The sequence below is a fragment of the Phodopus roborovskii genome, unplaced genomic scaffold, assembly GCF_943737965.1.
Source record: "Phodopus roborovskii unplaced genomic scaffold, PHOROB, whole genome shotgun sequence".
Classification (NCBI taxonomy): Eukaryota; Metazoa; Chordata; class Mammalia; order Rodentia; family Cricetidae; genus Phodopus; species Phodopus roborovskii.
Window position 1 is genome coordinate 5,768,036 of NW_026126443.1, and position 19,716 is coordinate 5,787,751.

General features: G+C 40.0%; 1 protein-coding gene across 4 annotated transcripts in view; it reads left to right on the forward strand.

Annotated features, from left to right (window-relative positions):
• Positions 1 to 19,716, forward strand: part of Slc44a1 (solute carrier family 44 member 1) — a 164,776-nt gene that overhangs the window by 55,665 nt on the left and 89,395 nt on the right. The gene's annotated exons all lie outside the window — the stretch shown is intronic.

A 19,716-nucleotide genomic window follows, 5' to 3' on the forward strand; every position in this document is an offset into this window, starting at 1 on the left:
AGACTTTCCTGCATAAAAGCAACATCAGATAAGGGACTAAATCTGGCTCAGCTCAGATTAGCTTATTTCTTATAGAGTCAGAGAGTTCTAAAATATGTGAGATCATATGTCTAATAATAACCTGCCAAACACTTGTGAATGGAGAGTGACTTACCTTGTAGCTGAGCTATGATGATGATGCTACACATCATGGGGTTGGGCTTAGAGCCAGACTTTTGATGTAGGAGTAGGTGGTGAATTGATTGGCAGCTCCAAAAGTAAAGCTCTTCTACTATTTGAATTTGGCTAATAATTTTTGGATCTATAATGTATGAGCATCCTTAGAATGTATAGGAAAGTTATTGCTATCATTATTATTATTAAAGAGAAGGTTTATTAGTCTCACAGGCTGATCTATTGCTTAGGCTGGTGTTAGCTAAATGGTCAGTGTCATTGTGTGACAGTGGGATACATGTTGGGAAAAGTAACATCTGAAAGCAGGATGTTGGTGTGAGGGTGCCCCTTGTGTTTGTCAGAGTGAGCAGAGCAGAGGTGCATCCATCAGCTTGTGGTTAGATGTCTGAATTAGTTCAGGGAAATGTGAAAAAAAAAAAGTGGCGGGGGAGGGGGGCTCACTTTGCTGACCTCTGAGAGGAAGCTTGAGGTAGTAGAGAGGGCCTGTGTTTCCATAACAAATATTCTCACTTACTGGATGGCCAGAGGAGAGGGGGTAGTGGAGGGAAGGGAGGACAAGTTCTTAGTTTTTCTGACTGAGAGAACCTTGCACTCCTAGGAGTGATCTTGCTTCATGTCAACTTCTTTGTCATGCTAAGAATCTTACTTACCAGTATTGATTTCTTTTATAAGTCCTGAAGATGTGTTTTCCCATAAATCTAATTTTCTTCATCTTTCGGCCATTCCTCTGAAGAAGCCATTTAAAGTCACAGTCACACACTCTAAAATGCCTCTCAGATTTGAGATAATCTGTGTTTATAGGGTGTACAGAATTAGAGATCTAAGGAAGAGACTAGTGTCCGTGTGTGAATAGTTCACCGGGAACATCTTATTTGGTATCTTCTTTGAAGTTTTTGCATGATCTTCTAGGAAATGGTGTGAAAACAACCAGTATGCAGTGAATTTACCTTCTCTTAATTGTGATTATTCTCATTGTAAGCTAGCGTCTAGCCACATATGTGCTAGAAGGGACCTAGAGATCATTGAGTCTCTTTATTATTTAGAACCTGGCATCCTAAGAAGCATGAGTGACTTGATGGAAACATGTAAAAATATTCCTCTATATCCCCATGGAATTGATCCAGTAAATGCATAACTTTCAAATACCAAAATCAGTTGTGGCTTACATTTCTCTTATAAATGGCAGAATATTGGTTTATGACCTATGCATGTCCTCTGTATACTTAACCATCTCTAAATTATTTATAATACCTAATACAGAGTAAAGAGCTGTTACACTGTGTTGTTTAGAGGATATTAAGAAAAATACTTATGAATATAACAATACAGGTACACTTTTTTCTCTTTTTGGGGGGGTTGTCTGTGTTTGGTTAAACAGACAGGTGCAGAGGCCATGGCTCTGAGCACCGAGACTCTAATAGCAGACTAGTGCTTAGTTCAGCCTCTGTCCAGGTCTGTCCCCATCCCCCTTCCCATGTTCTCCCCACCTTCCACACAAATACACATGGTCTCTTCTGTGTGCACTGACTCCTGTGCACTGTCCGGTGACTCTGGGTTTGCATCTTCTTCATTCTGGAGTTCCCTCTCAACGTTTAAACTGAGAACAGCTCTTGGGGAACATGGAAGGAAGCAGGTTATATAAAATCAACCACAGAGTCCTTGAAGAGACCAAAGCTATATAAGGTTTTAAAGAATTTGAGAGCAATCACAAATCTTTTTTCTGTTAGTAGAAGAATGTGAAACGTGACGATGAAATACATTATTCTCAGTTCATGGTTAGATTTTTATCTTACTGTTTATATGTTTTTTAAATATTTGTAAAAACACAACTACCATGTAGTTCTTAAGTAAGATCATCTTTTCTTGAGAACTGGTCTTAGTTTGGAGAAAACATCGAGTTTCTTGTTTTTAGGACTTTAATGACCACTGGTTGTCCTTAAAGGTTAGATAGATGTTTCATCTCATCTACCCCGCATTCCTACCTGGAACATGAACTTGTGTAAAGGCGTATATGGGGAGTTAGTCGTTGATGCTAAACTACTGTGTGCAGTGTGTTCACTCCTTAAATGATTGCCAAGGTTTCTGGGCCTATACCTTTTCATATAGCCTTCTGTTTCTAGACAGTGTTTTCCTTTAGTAAGTCAATGTTTTGGTTGTTGCTGTTGTTTTGTGTTTGAGATTAAGTCTTGTTCTATAGGCCTGCTGGCCTTATAGAGTGCTTCTGTCTCAGTCCCTTGATTGCTGGCTGGTATTACAGTTGTGTGCTGTTTTGCCTGGTATAACTTAACATCTCTTTGGAAAATATTAAATCTTGTTGACTGAAAACCTTTGACCCTGTCTGAAAAAGAAAAAAAATACAGATAAAGTTTGCCAAAATTCTAGTTTGGAGGCTCCTGTGGCTAAGCACAGCTCTTCATGCTGTGACCAGACTTTTTATCATTGTGTGTTCAAGGACTATCATTCACTTTTCTTAAATTCTGTCTGGGCAGTGGTGGTGCACGCCTTTAATCCCCACACCTGGAGATAAGGGCAGGAGGATCTCTGTGAGTTCCAGATCAGCCTGGCCTACATAGTGATTTCTAGGCCACCAAGGCAATGTAAAGAGACCCTATCACTCTCACCTCCTAGCCCCCCCCCCAGTATAATTTTTTTCTTTGGGTTTAGAGGGATGGCTCAGCAGCTAAGCACACTGACTGCTTTCCCAGAGGTCCTGAGTTCAGTTTTCAGCACCCACATGGCAGCTCACAATCTTTTGTACCTATAAAGTCCCCTGGGATCCAGTGTCGCCTTCTAATGTGCAGATGTACACAAACAAAACATCCATATACATAAAATATATAAATAAATCATTAACAAAGTTTTTAAAAGAAAATTCTAGTAATTTTATTTGGCCCTTAGCATACATTCACTGAAAATCAATTGTTGTAGGCCACTTCTAGTGATAATAAAATAGAAAGTCACTAAGTGTCTGAAGAAAAGGAGTTGATTTAGATTTAGTGTTTCACTGGTGCACTCTTTTTCTTGGTCATATTCTTTGGTTTAGAGTCTAAATCTGGTGTCTAAACTTTACATATACTCTTGAGCTACATAGACATGATTTTTTGTTTTTTTTTTTTAATCTCATGGAAATTATAACCTGGTGGAAACAGTAGAACTTCATGAAATCACACAGTCACCACTACTGTAGTTAGAGGAACTGTTACCATCGAGCAGTTTTAGGGCTCAGGAGCTTGCAATGGGAGAACAGGTCTGAGACTCAGTAGGTCCAGTAAGAGTGATGTTGTAGAAGCATGTCTATTGACATAGATGACTGTGTTCATTATTAAGGGAAAAATAAGTTATGAAACAGTGTGTAGAGGCCAATTTTATTAATATTACAAATGTACAAACCTGTTACAGAATGAAACATAATATTGATACTATTGTTGATCAATGGATACATTTTATTTTCTCTGAGTTATTTTTTACACATGATATTATTATGTTCATTGAATTAAAAATAGAAATGTTGATGGTCCTTGTCCTTGAAGAGCTTATGTTCCTCTGAGGAAGACAAATGTAGAGGTAGGCAATGACAGTGGTTCCATGCATTGGTACCTTGTGACTCTGCTGTTCTGGCAGAAAGAGAAAAGTAGGGCAATTGGATAGAAGGGCTAGAAGCACCACTGTGTTAGTTTATTTATTGCTATTGCAACAAATGCTGTAAACTGGTACTTCACTGGTTCTCTCTTCCAGGTTTTCCTAAGGCTGAGATCAAAGCATTGGCAGTGCTACCTTGCTTTCTTATCGATCTCGGCAATGAGTCATCTTCTCACTTTATTTTTGTGACAGTTCCATGTGGCTTTGGGACTGAGGTTTTGTTTCTTTGCTTTTTATGCAAGGGGTCGTTTTTAATGCCTAACATCAACCTAAGTATTCTATACCTGTTTGGTAGGTTGAGGTGCAGGTTAAGGCTTTCAGTTTGTCAGGTTGGGGTTCTTGCAGGCTAGGCTAATGCAGGGTGAGGACTGGTATACACAAGAAGGATCTTCCAACTGTCCAATGGAATTGAAGCAGGTAGGAGATGAGATATAGTACGTGTATTTATTGAACTGCAGCATGAGTTTTACAGTGTCCTTCATAGTAACCAGCAGCTTACCTGCTTATTTCCATAGTTAGTTTAAATAGGTGGATATGTTCTCGTCTAGGTGTTCTCAGTCTGTGGTATGTTTTCAGTCTGGTATGTTTTTGGTCTGTGATATGTTCTCAGTCTATAGCATTTTTACTTTGCTTTACCAACCCCAGACTCCCATCAAATACTTTCAGGTGCCAACAGTAGATTGCTGCCTCTTCCAGTTTAGCATAAAATGAGAAACAATACCCTAGATAGAGCCCTCAAATGAACCTGCATTTGTAGACTTCGTATCCCACAAGCATCATCAGCATTCAGAAATGGGAATGATCAAATTGAAACTTGCTGTATCATTAATACAATTTTTCCAAACTTGTCTTCTCTTATAGAAAGCATTAGAAGTTGTAAACTTTAAATATTCAAACAGCAAGTTGCTAAAGGCATCATTGAAAAATAATTTTTATTATATTTTGTGATCTCATTGCTTTTTAGCTTTAATTTAAATTTTTAAAGAAAATGATTTCTGGTGGGATTCTGCTGTAGCATAATACTTGCTGTGACTAATACTGCTAGCAGTCTGCAGAGGACATCAGTTATCTACTACATCTTTGGAGATTGGAAGTCGAATGGTTTACAGATTCTAAATAGGGAAGTGGAAAGCTACTTAACAGAATTAGATCACATGGGTACAGCTCAGCAGGGCTATTGGTTTCCTGTAATGCAGGAGTAGGGTACTCACTTGCCTTATCTGAGTTAGGGAGCTGGTGGCACATGCATGTTCCCAAGCCTTTCTGTGTGAGTTGGTTCCCTGTTAAGTTGGCACCATAAAGATTTTTAAAGAGTTTTTCAGAGACAATGTAACATACTTGGGATAATCATTAACCACCTCAACTAGGAGTTACATAGACATGGTTTTGTGCCTGTCCATGGGTGTGAGTGGATCTGGGTCTGTGTTGAGGGCATCTCGGGTACTAAAAGGCATGCGGGTTTCCCATAGCCACCTTTACTTTGATGCCAGTTGTAGGTTCAGAGCTTAATAATTGTTCCTGGGCTTAGTATTTGCCAGAAGAACTCACAAAAGTCACTGAAGGCTTTTATAGTCATACTTCAGTATATTCCACATAAAGGATATGGGTTAGTCAACAAAAAGGAACACATTGCTTTTATTTGTGGAAAGAGGGAAGCAAGGTGAAGTTGGGCCCATCACAGCAGTGATGTGTAAAATATGGAGCATGGGCAGCTAGGAAGCTCATTTGAACCCTGGCATATTTCATTGTGTCTTTATTGTATAGATAACTTAGTTTTTAGCTCTCTCTGCCTCACAAGACACATGGATGCCACGTGATCCCAAACTTCTAGTCTACATGATGGTCTTTCTAGAATAATCAGCCCCTAAACTATCCCTACAATATCTTCCTTCATTGTAAGTCATGGTGTAAGGCTGTGTACTGTGACCCTTGCAAGGCCCAGTTAGATAGACACTCCCAGGAATCCAGATCAAATTTAAACTCTCTCTGAATAAAGTTAAATTCTTACCCGCATACTGGTGGTCTAGGTTAAGTTTGATTTTGCAAAGGAAACTTTCAAGAATAAAATTTAAATATTTTATAGTATGGTTTTATTGAGGTGTAATTTACACATAATAAAATAATATACCCATTTAGAATTTTGATGAATAGGTACAATTAAGTACTCTCTACAACAATCCATATCTTTTGTTGCTAGAAAATAACTTTATGTACCTTTATAGTCAGCCTTTCCTCCATCCTGGGGAACCCAGGCAGCCACCGATCTGCTTTTAGTCAGTATAATTTTACTTTTTCTTAGGATTCTTACTATGAAAAATGTGATATGTAGTGTTTTGTCTGCATCTTCTTTTTTTTCCCTTTTTAGGTTTTTGAAATACATGTACCACCACTACAGAGGTTGTTTTTTGACTATTTTCTTGAAAGATAGCATAAAAATGTTATTAATATAGTATTCATTAATATTTTGTAAATATACCAGTAGTTTAGTTCCTTTTAGAATTGCTGAATAATACTTCATTGTGTGACTGTATTACATTTTACTTATTCAGTTTTTTTTTTTAATTAAAAAATACTTTCTTACTATTGTGAGTAACAGTGGCTTGGAAGCATGTGGACATGATTTTGTAAGGACATGTATTTCAGTGTTCTTGGGTGGGTCCTAGGATTTGGATGCTCTCACTTTTTCAGAGTGGTTGCACCATTTGCATCTCTGTTAGAAAAAGTGGGAGGGTTCTAATTGCTCTGTCTCCTCGTGTGGCAATTTGTATTGTCTATTTTTAGCTGTTCTAGTGGGTGTATAATGGTGCCTCATTCATTGTCTTATGGCTGTAATTCACATTTCACTTCTCAGTCATTTTACTTGTCCTTAATCCCATATTCCCAATGACCAGCAATGTTGAACATCTTTTAAAGTGGTGGCAGGCTGTTCACCTATCTTCTGTGAGGTACTTACACCTTTCACATTTACACCTTTCACTTATTTATTTATTTATTTATTTATTTATTTATTTTTATGAGCATTGATGTTTTGCCTGCATGTGTATCCTTGTGAGGGTGTTGGGCCCCCTGAAAATGATGTTACGGGCAGGTGTGGGTGCTGGGAATTGAACCCAGGTCCTGGAAGAGCAGCCAGTGCTCTGAACTGCTGAGCCATCTCTCCAGCCCTCTTTCACATTTTTTTTTTAAAGCTATTTTGTTTTTATAAAAGAATTTCAAGAATGACTTTTAGTCTTAATCAAGTCCTTAATGATCTGGATAGAAGACCTTTGTTGGGTATATATTTTGGTGATATATTCTGTAGTCTATGCTCTGTTCTTATTTTGGAAATTTTTTTAGTGTGTGTGTGTGTGTGTGTGTGTGTGTGTGTGTGTGTGTGTGTGTGTGTTTCTGGATGAGATTACCACTGGATCGGTATACTAAATAAAGCAGATTGTATTCCCTTAATGTAGGTGAGTTTCATCTAACAAACTGAATATTTCAGTAGAATAAAAAGCCAATAATGACGTTTCTCCTGCCTGATCCAGTGTTCGTGCTTGCAGAGACCAGAAGAGAGTATGGGATCTTTTGCAGCCAGAGTTATATTACTGGCAGTTGTGCAGTTATGAGTCATTAGGTGTAGGTGCTAGGATCTTCTGTAAGAGTAGCAAGTGTTCTTGGCCACTGAGCCATCTCTTTGCAGTGCTGTCTTCTTGTTGTCTTGGTGACATCTGTGTGTGTGTGTGTGTGTGTGTGTGTGTGTGTGTGTGTGTGTGTGTGTGTGTTTAGGCTAGTGGCCAGCCTTAGGCAGTGTTTCTCAGGAGCCCTCCAGCTGCTTTTTTGTAGACATGGTCTTTTGCTAGGACCATTAAACTAGGGTAGTCAGTTAATGCCAGCAATCCTGCTGTCTCCCCCAGTGTTGAGATTAAGAGTGTCTTACCACACTGAGCTGTTAAAGGGGTTCTTGCCTAAGATCTTCAGGTTTGTTTGGCGTGCACTTCCCCCCTGAGCTGTCTCCCCAATGATATCCCAAGGAGGAAAGGTTTCAGTTTTAACGTACTTTTCATGGCTTGTGTTACTTTCTGTTTTAAGAATTTATTACTTTACTCCAAAGTCACAGAGATTTTTTTCTATGCTTTATTTAAGAGATTTTAATTTAGTTCTTATTTCTGTGGGGTTTATTTTCATTTTTGTTTGTTTGTTGTTTGTTTGTTTGGTTTTTGGTTTTTCGGGACAGAGTTTGTCTGTATATTCTTGGCTGTCCTGGAACTGGCACTAGCTTTGTAGACCATGGTGGCCTTAAATTCATAGAGGTCTGTCTGCTGCCTCCCTAGTACTGGGATTAAAGGTGTGCACCACCACCACACAGCTGTGTGAGTAATTTTAAACAATTTAGATCATGTGAAGAAATAGTCAAGATTGATCCCCTGCCCTAAAGAAAGATGTGAGTGTCTCAGCAGCTCTTATTAAAAAGACCTACCTTTCCCATTGAATTGCCTTGGCACCTTTTGGTCACAATTCATTTTAAGTTTGAAGTCATAAAAGGAGTTTAGTAGGCTCAGCTACCAAGGTTATGTGAAGATAGAAATCATTTACCTCAAACAAACAAGGATGCTGTCTTTGCATACCATTTTAAAAATAACTAGTTATAGCAAATCATATAAGAGATAAATGGAATGTGTATATGCCATTAGAGAGAAAAATAATACTGTTTGCCAATGACAAGGGGCTACAATATGGGCTGTTGAGGAGCTGCAACAAAACATGCCATAAGTGAGGTGCTTAAATTGCAGGTTATAAAACATATGCCTAAATGAATTCAGTCACTTATTTTATTATTATGCTGAAAATATAATGAGAAAGAAAATACTTGTTTTTTCAGTCTATCTTTCTGTACCTGCACATACACATGCATATTTATAAATTGTCAAGTGCAGAGAATTATAATATTTTAATAGGAGGAAAGCAGAACAATAGTAAAAATAAAATCTCCTCCCAGTAGGTAGTCTCAATGCAGTAAATACAACAATACAACCAACATTAATTTATAGACTTAATACAGTACCAGTTAAGACCCTAACGGGATAGTGGTTTAATCCTGGTTGGTATAAATCATAAAATAAAAAGCAGATAAAATTTTTCTCAAGTGGGGAATGCTTTTAAAAATTATTCTTGTTTACAAAATAATTTCAGAGGATTAAAAGGGGCATGTATAGTGTAAGACAGCAGACTAGTCCATGAGAGGGGGAGATTGAACCACACAATGGTTGTATCTAACAGGTTAGACCAGATGTCTAGGCTAAGAGTAGTTACTGAAGTTGAATACCAAATGAGCTGTGTACTTTCTGGCTTTGAAACAGAAAGAAACTTGTAGGTTTCATCAGATGTTGAAAACCCAAAACTCAGTGGGGAAGTGCATGCCACCAGGAAAATAGACCATAGGAGATACTGGATACTTTGAACTCCACACATGGGGTTTTGCATGACTCATGCTGTCCTGGAACTAGCTCTTATAGACCAGGCTGGCCTCAAATTCACACAGATCCACCTACCTCTGCCTCCCGACTGCTGGCATCAAAGTTGTGTGCCACCTTCTAACTTACTGAGACAGGTTCCTCATTGAACCCAGACTCACCTATATAGTGGGTCATTAACCAGCTTAGTCTGGGAATTCCCTGTTTCTGCTGTCCAAGGGTGGAGTTACAGGTAGCCCCACATGCCCACCAGGCATTTACATGGGTTCTGGGGATCTGAACACTCAACCCTGGCCCTCTTCTTGCTTCTACAGCAAGGCTTTAACTGTTAAGTCATCTTCCCAGCCCATTTTTTTTTTTTCAAGTGAGACCAGATACCTGTTGACTGATTAAGGAGGAATGAGGGGAGCACATAATCTTTTGATTTTAATTCATATTTTTTTAGATTTATCTTATGTATATAAATGTTTGCCTGCATGTACCTCTGTGTAACACATGTGTGCCTGGTACTCACAGAAATCAGAAGAAGGTGTCAGATCTCCTGGAGCTGGAGTTACAAATGATTGTGAACTACTGTGGGGATATTGTCAGTTAAACGCAGGTCTTCAGCAAAAACAAGTTCCCTTAACCTCTGAGCCATCTCTCCATCTCTGATTTTTAAATGTTGGCACTTGGATGGGTGGGAGTGTGACTTGGTAACCAAACACTTAACCTAGCAGGTCCAAGACTCTTAAGTTCATCTCCACCCTGCGAAACAACAGACTGTTGGAAATTGATGTACTGGCCACACAAGACCTGGGATTAAGGCTCTCTCGTTAAGATTGTGTATATGTAATTGCCATTGTTATATTCTTTCTAGGGAAGCAAAGGGAGGTGGTTTGATTTTCTAGACTAAATCATGTTCCAAGGTATATATATTATAAGAGCTGTCTAAATGAAGATAAATATAGTCATGGAAACAGAAGTAATTCAAGTAGAACTTGTCCAAGCAGCTGGCATTTAACAAGAAAATAATCAAAATAAAAATACTGGGTTGGATAGTAATATAAAGGATGCTACATTTAGACCTATTTTAATCTCATATCATACAAACTAAATCCCAGGTGAATTAAATATTTTGAAGTGAATATTGTATGCCGTTGAAGAGGGGATAATTTGTACATTGTTGAAGCAATAAAGAAATTAAATAATATCAGGGTTGACATGTTTGATTATAAAAATTTTGATTCTCTAATAAGAAGATAAAAGCAATACAATGGAGACAGCATTTTCAGTTTTTATATGATGAGTTGAATTGTTCACGCAATTGGAGATATCTTTCCAGGTAGACCCATTGGAAATGCAATTAAGGAACAGCACAGTAGGAAACAGCAACAGTGGTATTTGGCTCAGAGAGCTTTGTTGGTAGTATGGACATGCAGTGGTCTTTTGAGTGAATGAACTTGATAGTGACATATGAGCCTTAGCACAGTACCTGCAATTGTAGATGTTAATTGCCATCATGATCTTCATCATCATCATCTTCCAAAAGAAGTTTGGAAGTTGTCAGTGCTTCTATTTTTAATCCAGATGGGAAGGCATGGCTGCTTTAGCCCTTGTTGCATGTATGTTGCTTGCCACATTGATTCTCACTCTAGCCCTGGGAAGTATTTACATTTTTCTTCAGTGCAGGTTTTTAGGATTCACTCTTCCATAATCCCAGAATCACGGCTTGGTCTTTGTCACCACCTGTAATTACTCTACCTACAAAATCAACCCAACTAAGTTGAGAACCTCTTAGTCTGGCTACAAGCTTGTCTTTCCAGTGTGTGTGTGTGTTTTGTTTTGTTATGACTTTGTCTTTTCTTCAGCTCCTTTAATCTTTTGCTCCTATATTGTCTCCTGAATGATCCTTTGTTCATTTTCACCCTTATTATTTAGCTTTTTTTTCTTGTAATATTTTTTTTCTTAATGTTGCGACAGTATCTAGTACCTGGGTCTGCCTCATCATTCTGTCTTTAGTACAAATGGATAGAAATCTGTGATGGGCAAGAGAGTCAAGGAGACATGAGGAACTGAAAGACAATGTGCACAAATAGGCTTGTGAAAGATGTTGAACACCATTAGCTACCAGTGAAATACAAAGTAGAACCAGAGAGTTCCTCCTTTTTCATCCACTACAAGAATGATAATTTAAAATTATTCCACTGTGTGGATGTACCACAGTTTGGTTATTCATTCATCAGTTGGTACACATTTTTAAATGTGGACAGGGTTTGGAGAAATTGGAGACCCATATTTCACAATAGGAGTTTGAAATGGAACAGCTGCCTTGGTAAACACTGACTATTGTTCAAAATGCCAAATACAGTTACTGTATGACCTAGCAAGTCTACTCCAAATCTGCCCAAAGGAAATACAAACACATGAATGTTATTAGTGTGATAGATAATAGCTCCCAAAGGAAAAAAAAATGACACAAATTTGTATCATCTGATGAATGAATAACAAAATTGTGATATACCCATACAATGGAATATTATTGGCCACAATAGGAGGAAGGAGTGATACATACACTAGCATGCTGAACTTTGAACTCATGCTGAGTAGGGGTAGGGGATATAGAGAATTGAACAATGACTGCTAATATTGATGCGGGGTTCTTTAGGGATGAAAAAAATTCAGAATCAGATTTTTATGATAAACATGTCAGTAATATATACTATAAAACATTGAACTGGATGGGCACAGTGGAACACATAATAGTTTCTGAGCCTCCCTATAATCACAGTCCCTAAGAAAGCTCAAGTGACAAAGAGGATCCCTTGAGCCAAGGAATTTGAGACCAGCCAGGGCAACTTAGTGAGACCCTGTCTTAAAGAGAATCGAAACAGTTTTCATAGGTGAACTTCATGACATGTTAATTATATCTCAATAAAGGGTTTTATTTTGAGCCCCCCAACCCCGGACAACTTTTCCCAGTGAAAGAGCCCTAGCTGTCCTGGAACTAGCACTGTACACCAGGCTGACCTCGAACACACAGAGATCCACCTGCTCAATAAAGTTTTTAAACCCAGAAAAAGCAAAATCTTTTGCATTGCCTCATACTGTATGGTATTTTTCAGTGTGATTGTTTAAAAAGTTGAATTTGAGACTATTTATTCTGATCGGTATTGACAGGGGACTTGGCTTTTGAGGTGTTTGAGTTACCTTTGCTAAGTAGAAAAATTATTTTTTGGTAGCTCTCATGAATTGTTTTTGTAAACTGTTTTATTTTCTTATGTCAATTTTGCACAAGATATAACCAGTGGCTCTTGGATTTATTCAAATGCTTATTCCCCTTCCCTTTTTAAAATATTTCCTTAGATTTATTTGTGTGTGTGTGTGTGTGTGTGTGTGTGTGTGTGTGTGTGTGTGTGTTTTGCCTGCATAGCTAGTAGAGATGAGAGTAGGTCATTAGATGCCCTGGAACTGGAGTTAAGGATGGTTGTGAACCACCATGTGGTGCTAGGAACTGAACCCAGGTTCTCTGAAGCTCATGAGGGCTGAACCATCTCTCCAGCACATTTTCTCCCTTTCTGGTACCTACATAAGGAGGAGGCAGACACTCTAGCTACATAGGAGAATTGATCCTTGTCTTGGGCTTATCCATGTGCATGCCTTTGTTTGTAATGTAAATATACCAAGGACATCAACCTGGGCTTTCCAAAGGTGGACAGTGGTGTTTGTCCTTCTGTGCTCTGTGTCTTCCTGGGTAGCTCCTTTGTCTGTGTGTTTTGAGACTGTCTTGCAACTGTTCTCCATACTTCCCCTTCCTGAGTACTGTGATTGCTGGCATTGGCCACAGTGCCTAGTTCTCAGCTTTGTTTGCTTTTGTTTTGTTTGTTTGTTTTTTGAACTGGTTTAAAAACCTTCATGGCCCAGACATCCTGGTCAGAATGTATGTATGCTCTTCTCATCCTTATCAGGTCATCACATTTTCTTACTTGTTCCTGCATTCTTTTGAAATTCTCACCCTGGTCAGAGCCATCCTTTCTTGGTACAAATCCTATAGCCTTCTTCCCACCTATTGTTCATTTCCCACAGTACAGCAGTCGAGCTCCCTGCAGTTCCCCAGCTTTAGGATGAACTCTAAATTGTGTCCCACCGCTTTGATGTCTGTAAGGCCCACAGTCTAGCTGCACTCTAGTCTCCCTGCTTAGCGGAGGCATCTTCCATCACAGTTAACCTCAGCCACACTGACCTTTTCTGCATTCTCTCCTCTGTGGCTGGACCTGTCTGCTCCCACTCACTTCCCTCCGTACCTGGCTGACTCTGACTCATTCCTAGTTCCTCTGGTTATCTCTTCTCTAGCTACCTCCCGCTCCACTCTAGAGACCCCTTTGATCCTTCCTGTTCCTGCCTCATTCCAGGCGAAGCATTTATACTGCTGACAACTCTTCTGGCTCTCTGTGTCATGAACATTGGGAAGGGAGAGTTTGTAATCTCTTTTGTTGTTGTTTTGGTTTGGTTTATGAGATAGGATCTTGCTGGCTGGCTTTGAATTCTGTAGACAGCCTAGGCTGGCCTTGAACTTGAAACTTGCTGCCTTGGCCACCCAAGTACTGGGATTAGTGGAATGAGCCACATGCCTGCCTGGCTAGTGTTGGCATATTTAAAATTATATCTTTTTAACCTAACCCTGTGTCTGGCAGAGGAGGTGTTTTAAAATTGTTATGCTGAATACCTGAGAGTATTTCAGCCTTAAATATCTTCTTCCCTTCTTCCTTTCCACCTCATCCTTACTTGGCAAAATTCACACTATTACCATCTATTTGGTGACTCGGTGCATGATTACCGTGTTCCTTTGTCATTCCAGGTATTATTTAAGCACTTAGAGTACAGAAATGGATTCAATCATCAACTAGCCCTGCTCTCCTAGAGTTGATTTCTAGTAATAGAGACAGACAATAAAAAAGATAAATGACTGAAATATAAAAGGCTTAAAATTGAAGTATTGAGGAGTAAATAAAGCTTTCCCTGCTTTGGTGTGTGTATCGGGGGCAAGGTCTCACAATTTGGTTCAGGTTGACCTCAGATTGGCACCTTCCTGTCTCCACCCCTTTGTCTCTTGATGCTGGTACTAATCCATTTATGACAGCAGTGTGTGATCATCTTGCCACCACTCAAAGCTCCATCTTCCTAACACTGTCACGGTGACAGATTTCACTGTGTTTTGTTGTTTTTTGTGTTTTAGTGTTTTTTTTTTGCCAGGGGTCAGGGGTGGGGTGGGAGGGGGTGGGAGGGGGTGGGATTGGACCTTCACATACAAGCTAAGCAAATTCTATACCATGGAGCTACATCTGCACCTTTGGACATGGGATTTTGAGAGACAGATGTTCAAACTGTAGCAATATAAGTGCTTATGGGGCACAGGGGGACTGTTGCAAGCATCATACAACCTGCTAGGTCACTATGTACAGTTCATCACTGTTCTCAACATGTCTCTCTTAATTCCTTTGTTATAGAATGCTGGGGGCCAAACATGTTTTAGTTAAATATGTGTTGTAGTTAGTTGGGTTAGCTTAGTTTAGATGTGCTGCTCCCATGATTCTGTGGGCTATGTAAGATGGCCCTCCTTGGGACACGTGGTCCTTAGCCTGGTGAGATGCCTGGACTTGCCTTGCTGCAGTCCTTCCTCTTTCCACACAGGAGATAAGAAGTCTCTCTGGCCAGAAATCACCATGGGTGGAGTATAGATCCTCAGGCTCGCTTCAGCCCATATTTAGTATTAGCGGGAGGCCTGCATTGCTGTTATTCAGCATTACCAGAAGGCCTGCATTGCTGTTGTGTTTTTCCTTTTGGTGATTCAGTAAGATTAAGTCTGTAGAAAGGGGCTATAAATTATAAATTGATTGCAGGTAATAATTGCACAAATGATCAGGCTCCATTTTTATCCCCCTCTGGGGAAGACATGTGTCAGGAATCACTAAAGCAGAAGGCATCCGAGAGGCTTCTCTGCCAGCTTCCCAGCTTTAGTGCCGCAATGCTTGATTAGAGAGGAGAGAAGCCAAATTCGGCAGGAGGCGGCCAGCAGACCCAGTATCTGCTTGCCACCTCTTGCTCCAAAAAGCCTTGCTGCAGAGTTGCCATGGCAGCAGGAGGCACTTTAATGGCAAGGGCTCATCTCTGGAGCTGCACTGCTATGCCCCAGTCTTTCGTTCTGGCCTTCAACTTGATCGCTGGTTACACCAGGGCCTTGCTGTCACATGAGTACACATTGCCTTATGGAGCCGAGCATAAATCTCCTGAATTCTAAGGACAGCCACCTCTGTCCCCGCTTCTCCTTGGCACATACCTCTTTGATGTTCCACCCTGTAGTCAGCCCAGTCCGATTATTTGCAGTTCCTTAAATATGCTCTTTCATGCTTCTGTGCTTTTAGGCATGCGGTTTCCTCTGCCTGGAGTGTTCCATTCCCCATCTGTCTGGAAAATTCCTACTCCGGTTCAAAACGAGGCTTAGCTTCCTCCTCCCCTTCCCTCACCCCCTTTCCTCCATGCAGAGCTCTACAGTTTCCACTGCCATTTCAACCTCACACACGTCGTGTGGCTTTGAAATGACTAGTTGTATTTCTGTCTCTTCTGTAGTCTGTACGTTATTTGCATTCAGAATTTGTGCTTTGTGAGTTTTGTATTGAAAGGGCTTTCTTGGGAGTAAATACTTAGCAATGTTTTTGGAATAAAGGGATGCTCCTCTGTGTATTAAGTCCTGTTTGATGCTTACTTACCCTTTGAGTGCTGTTCCCCACAAGGTTAAGCTACTGCGTCTTGAGCAGGTGGCCTTCCTTCCGCTACAGACCCGATGTAACCAGCCAGTCATTGATCTCTCCCTGACTGTCCCTGCCCTCTCTCTCCCATTGGGATTGACAGAATGACACCTGAGAGTCAGACTTAAAGTCCTTGTGACCTTCAGTTGTCACCTGCCTTCTAGATCTTTCCCTTAGCTGTTAAATTATGGGTTATGAGGACACAGCCTCAGAGGTTTTGTGACATGTGGTAACTTCTTGGTAAATCTCGTTCTCCTTAGCTTCTCCTGTCTTTGGTGAAGATAGTAAGAGCAAGATAGAGGTGGCACCAAATAATTGGGTTTCATCTTCTTGCTCTGAGCTCAGCTTTTAAAGTCACATCTTTCCTGTGGTTCTTGTCCTTTTCCTGAGCTTTGGTGATTTAGATCTCCCTTTTTCGCTGCTGTCTCATTCTCATGTTTGATGCATTGTGCTCCAATTTACTGAGCAGACAGACCACTCTCTCCTCGGATACTCTTCCCTTTCCACATTTTCAAGTTCACATGGATTTATTTGTATTTTCCTCAGATAACCCAAGAAGCTACCTGGACTAGAATGTGTATAGCAGCCTCTGTGGCTTGTTTCCCATCCATTGCCCTCTTTTGTTTGTTTGTTTGTTGTTTTGTTTTGAGCCTGGCCTTTAACAACTGAGCCATCTCTCCAGCCCTAATCACACTTTTAAGTTCAAAGCTTATCTAGGCGTTTGCAGTTCCCTTTCCAAAATGTCTTTTCTGGACCACCTGAGCATGCTGTGTGCATGCTGTATGTGCCAGCGCCTGCAGGTGTCCCGGCTGTTCAGTTTCTGGAGCATTCTCATTGTTTCTCATCTTTCCGTCATTCCCACTTAGGGTATTTTATTCATTCTAGGTCCTCTACAGGATGCAAAACTTCAGCAAAGCTGTTACTGAGTTACTAATAGATTTGAGCACTATAACATTCCTGGGCCATAGGCTGGTGAGAATGGAATTAGGATAGGCTCTGAGACAGGTAGTGCTCTGTCGCCTCTTATCCTGTGTCTCTTGGTTGAAAAACACTCCCTGTAGTTGTCAGTTAACTGCAAATGAATCCCCCTTATCTTCATGGAAAGCATTGTGGACTGTACTAAATCCTATGGGCACCTTTTTTTTTTCTGTGAGTACACACCTATAATAAAATTTAATTAATAAATCAGATATGGTAAGAAACTGACAGTAACCATGAAGTAGAGCAAATACCAATAAGTATAATTAAAAAATACCACAATTTATTATTTCTGAAATTTCCTTTTACCACTTCCTGACTTTGGTTGGTCAATAGGTATCTGAAACCATGTGGAATGAGACTGTGATAAGAGAAACTACTGCAGTCCCACCTGATGACTCTAGCCTTATTTGTAAATAGAGTTATTTACTTACTTACTTACTTCACTGTCAAAAGAAGAGGAAGCCCTCCACCATCTAAAAGGCATTAACATGGTTAGAACCAAGGGCCTTTAAGTAGTTTCCCCAGTGTTAGCGTGTGTATGGATCGGATCTACTATGTTCTTAGGTTGGAACTAGGGAAGGTATGTATACTAAGTATGTACCTGAAGATGTTATTTTAAATTACATTTTGGTTCTGTGGATTATTGGTTTTCTAAAACCATGTACTTAAGCTATAATTGACAGTATTAATTCGACAGTGATTGATAGACATTGTAAAATCCCACTCTCCTTTTTAGCCTATTTTTGTTCTACTTGACCTGTTCTGGGCACTGCTTAGTTCTTACCAAGGCTTTGACTTAATGGTATCTATGCAGAATTTTCTCTCAAATGAAAACTAATTATTAGTGTCATAGTCTTACTTTGTGCCCCTCCCAGAACGAGTTGAGTTGAGGAGCTTACTCTCAAATGCAGACTTTGTAAAAGTCAGGTCATTTTCTTGATGAGGCTGATAAGAATTGTCATCAATGATCTTAAAGTATACTACAGAATAAATGGTAGTTGTCTTAAAAATATCTGAGGCCAAGAAGGAAAAATGTTTTCCTTAAGTTACGCCAAAGAGCTATTAAAGGGAGGACTCGAAGCAGAGGATGGTAGGGACCTATAATCTCAGCTGCTTGAGAGGCCGAAGCAGGAGAATCATGGGTTTAAGATTATAGGTGTGTACTCACAGAAAAACAGGACCAGAATGCAAGTTCAGGTTGGTATAACCAAGGCACAGTACAAGATTGCTACCCACCCACAAGTACAAACTACTGCAGTGTTTCAGAGTGTAAACTAAACTAAGTATAGCCAGGGCAGTTTTAGCATTGGAAGAGGCAGAAGCAGGACAACCAGACAAAATTTCTATTCTTAGGAGGTTGTCCTTGATCTAGCCCAGTCCCAGCTGTGAGGCCTGATAGCCTCTGGCCTTCTTTCTAGTCTCTAAACCTGTTTTTCTACTGTCATGTGATTTCTCTGGATACTTTTCAAGGCATCTTTATCATTTAGGAGTATGAATTCAGTTACTCTGCCCCACCCGTGTCCCACTACTGCCTTCACAGAAGCACACCACACTATTGTGAGGACCTAATATGTACACACACAGGGTTTTGTAGTGTCTGGCACATGAGTATTCAGTAAGCAGTGGCTCCATTCACCACTGCTGTCATAGATAGTACTTGTTATTGCTGGTGGCAGGGTCTTCCAGGACCCGAGGGTTCCATGCCCAGAATCTGGCTTTGTGTAGTTCATTTGCCTGGGGTCCTAGGGATAGACACTCTGGGTCAGATACATGGGCCAGATGGTGAGAGAAGCAGTGAAAGGCCGCTTGTTTCTACCGAGGTTTCCCAGAAACTGTTCGCTCCGTGCCTGCCTGTACCAGCTGCCCCTTGTTTTTGACCATGGAAATTGTCCATGAACTCTACTTCCAAATCACATCTGGAACATGTTTTAGAGTCTAAGAGTGTGTTATCTGTACTGTAGCTTATCCTTCCCCTCCCTGCTGGGTTCCAGGATGGTCTCCTGGCTGCACTGAGCTGTGCAGGGTTATTACTCCCATCTGTGGAGGCTTCCCTGGTGCCTTCTGCACCTTTTTTAAATGCTATTCTTTTATAGTACCTGTTTCATGTGTGCATTGGTTTTGTTCTTTTTGCTTGTTAGGTTTTGTGCCCAACCCTGCTTCTTCAGTGGATTAAAGCCAAAGGCTGAGAAAAGTAATTACCTAATTCTCACATTTAGTCGTGTTCATTGTGTAGATGTGAATGGTTTGTGGCAAAGGCCATTGGCTCAGGAAAAAACTGTACCAGGGCTGGTGTTCTTTACCTTCATGCTCAATAAGACATTCCTTGTTAGGCTCCATCCCTTGGTCTGCAACACCACACTCTGCTTATCTTGTTGGAGGGTATTTGGGGAACACTTTATCAGGGAGAGATATTGAAGTCTGTAATTTCCAATTCCCTTTATAAAAGGTAATTATGCAAAGATACAGAGGGTATATGTAGGATGTGTGTATTATTTTTATGTAACTGCTATGGAATTTTTTTAAAATAATAAGTATTGCGGATAGTCAAATCAAAATGTAATCTGTATTATTTTTTAGAAAGTGAGAACCCTAAAAAGTAAAAGAAGGAAATTTAAAATTCCCCATATATAGATGGTTGTAATGTTGTATACTTTTTCAGTTTTCATTCAACTTTCTATTCATATCAG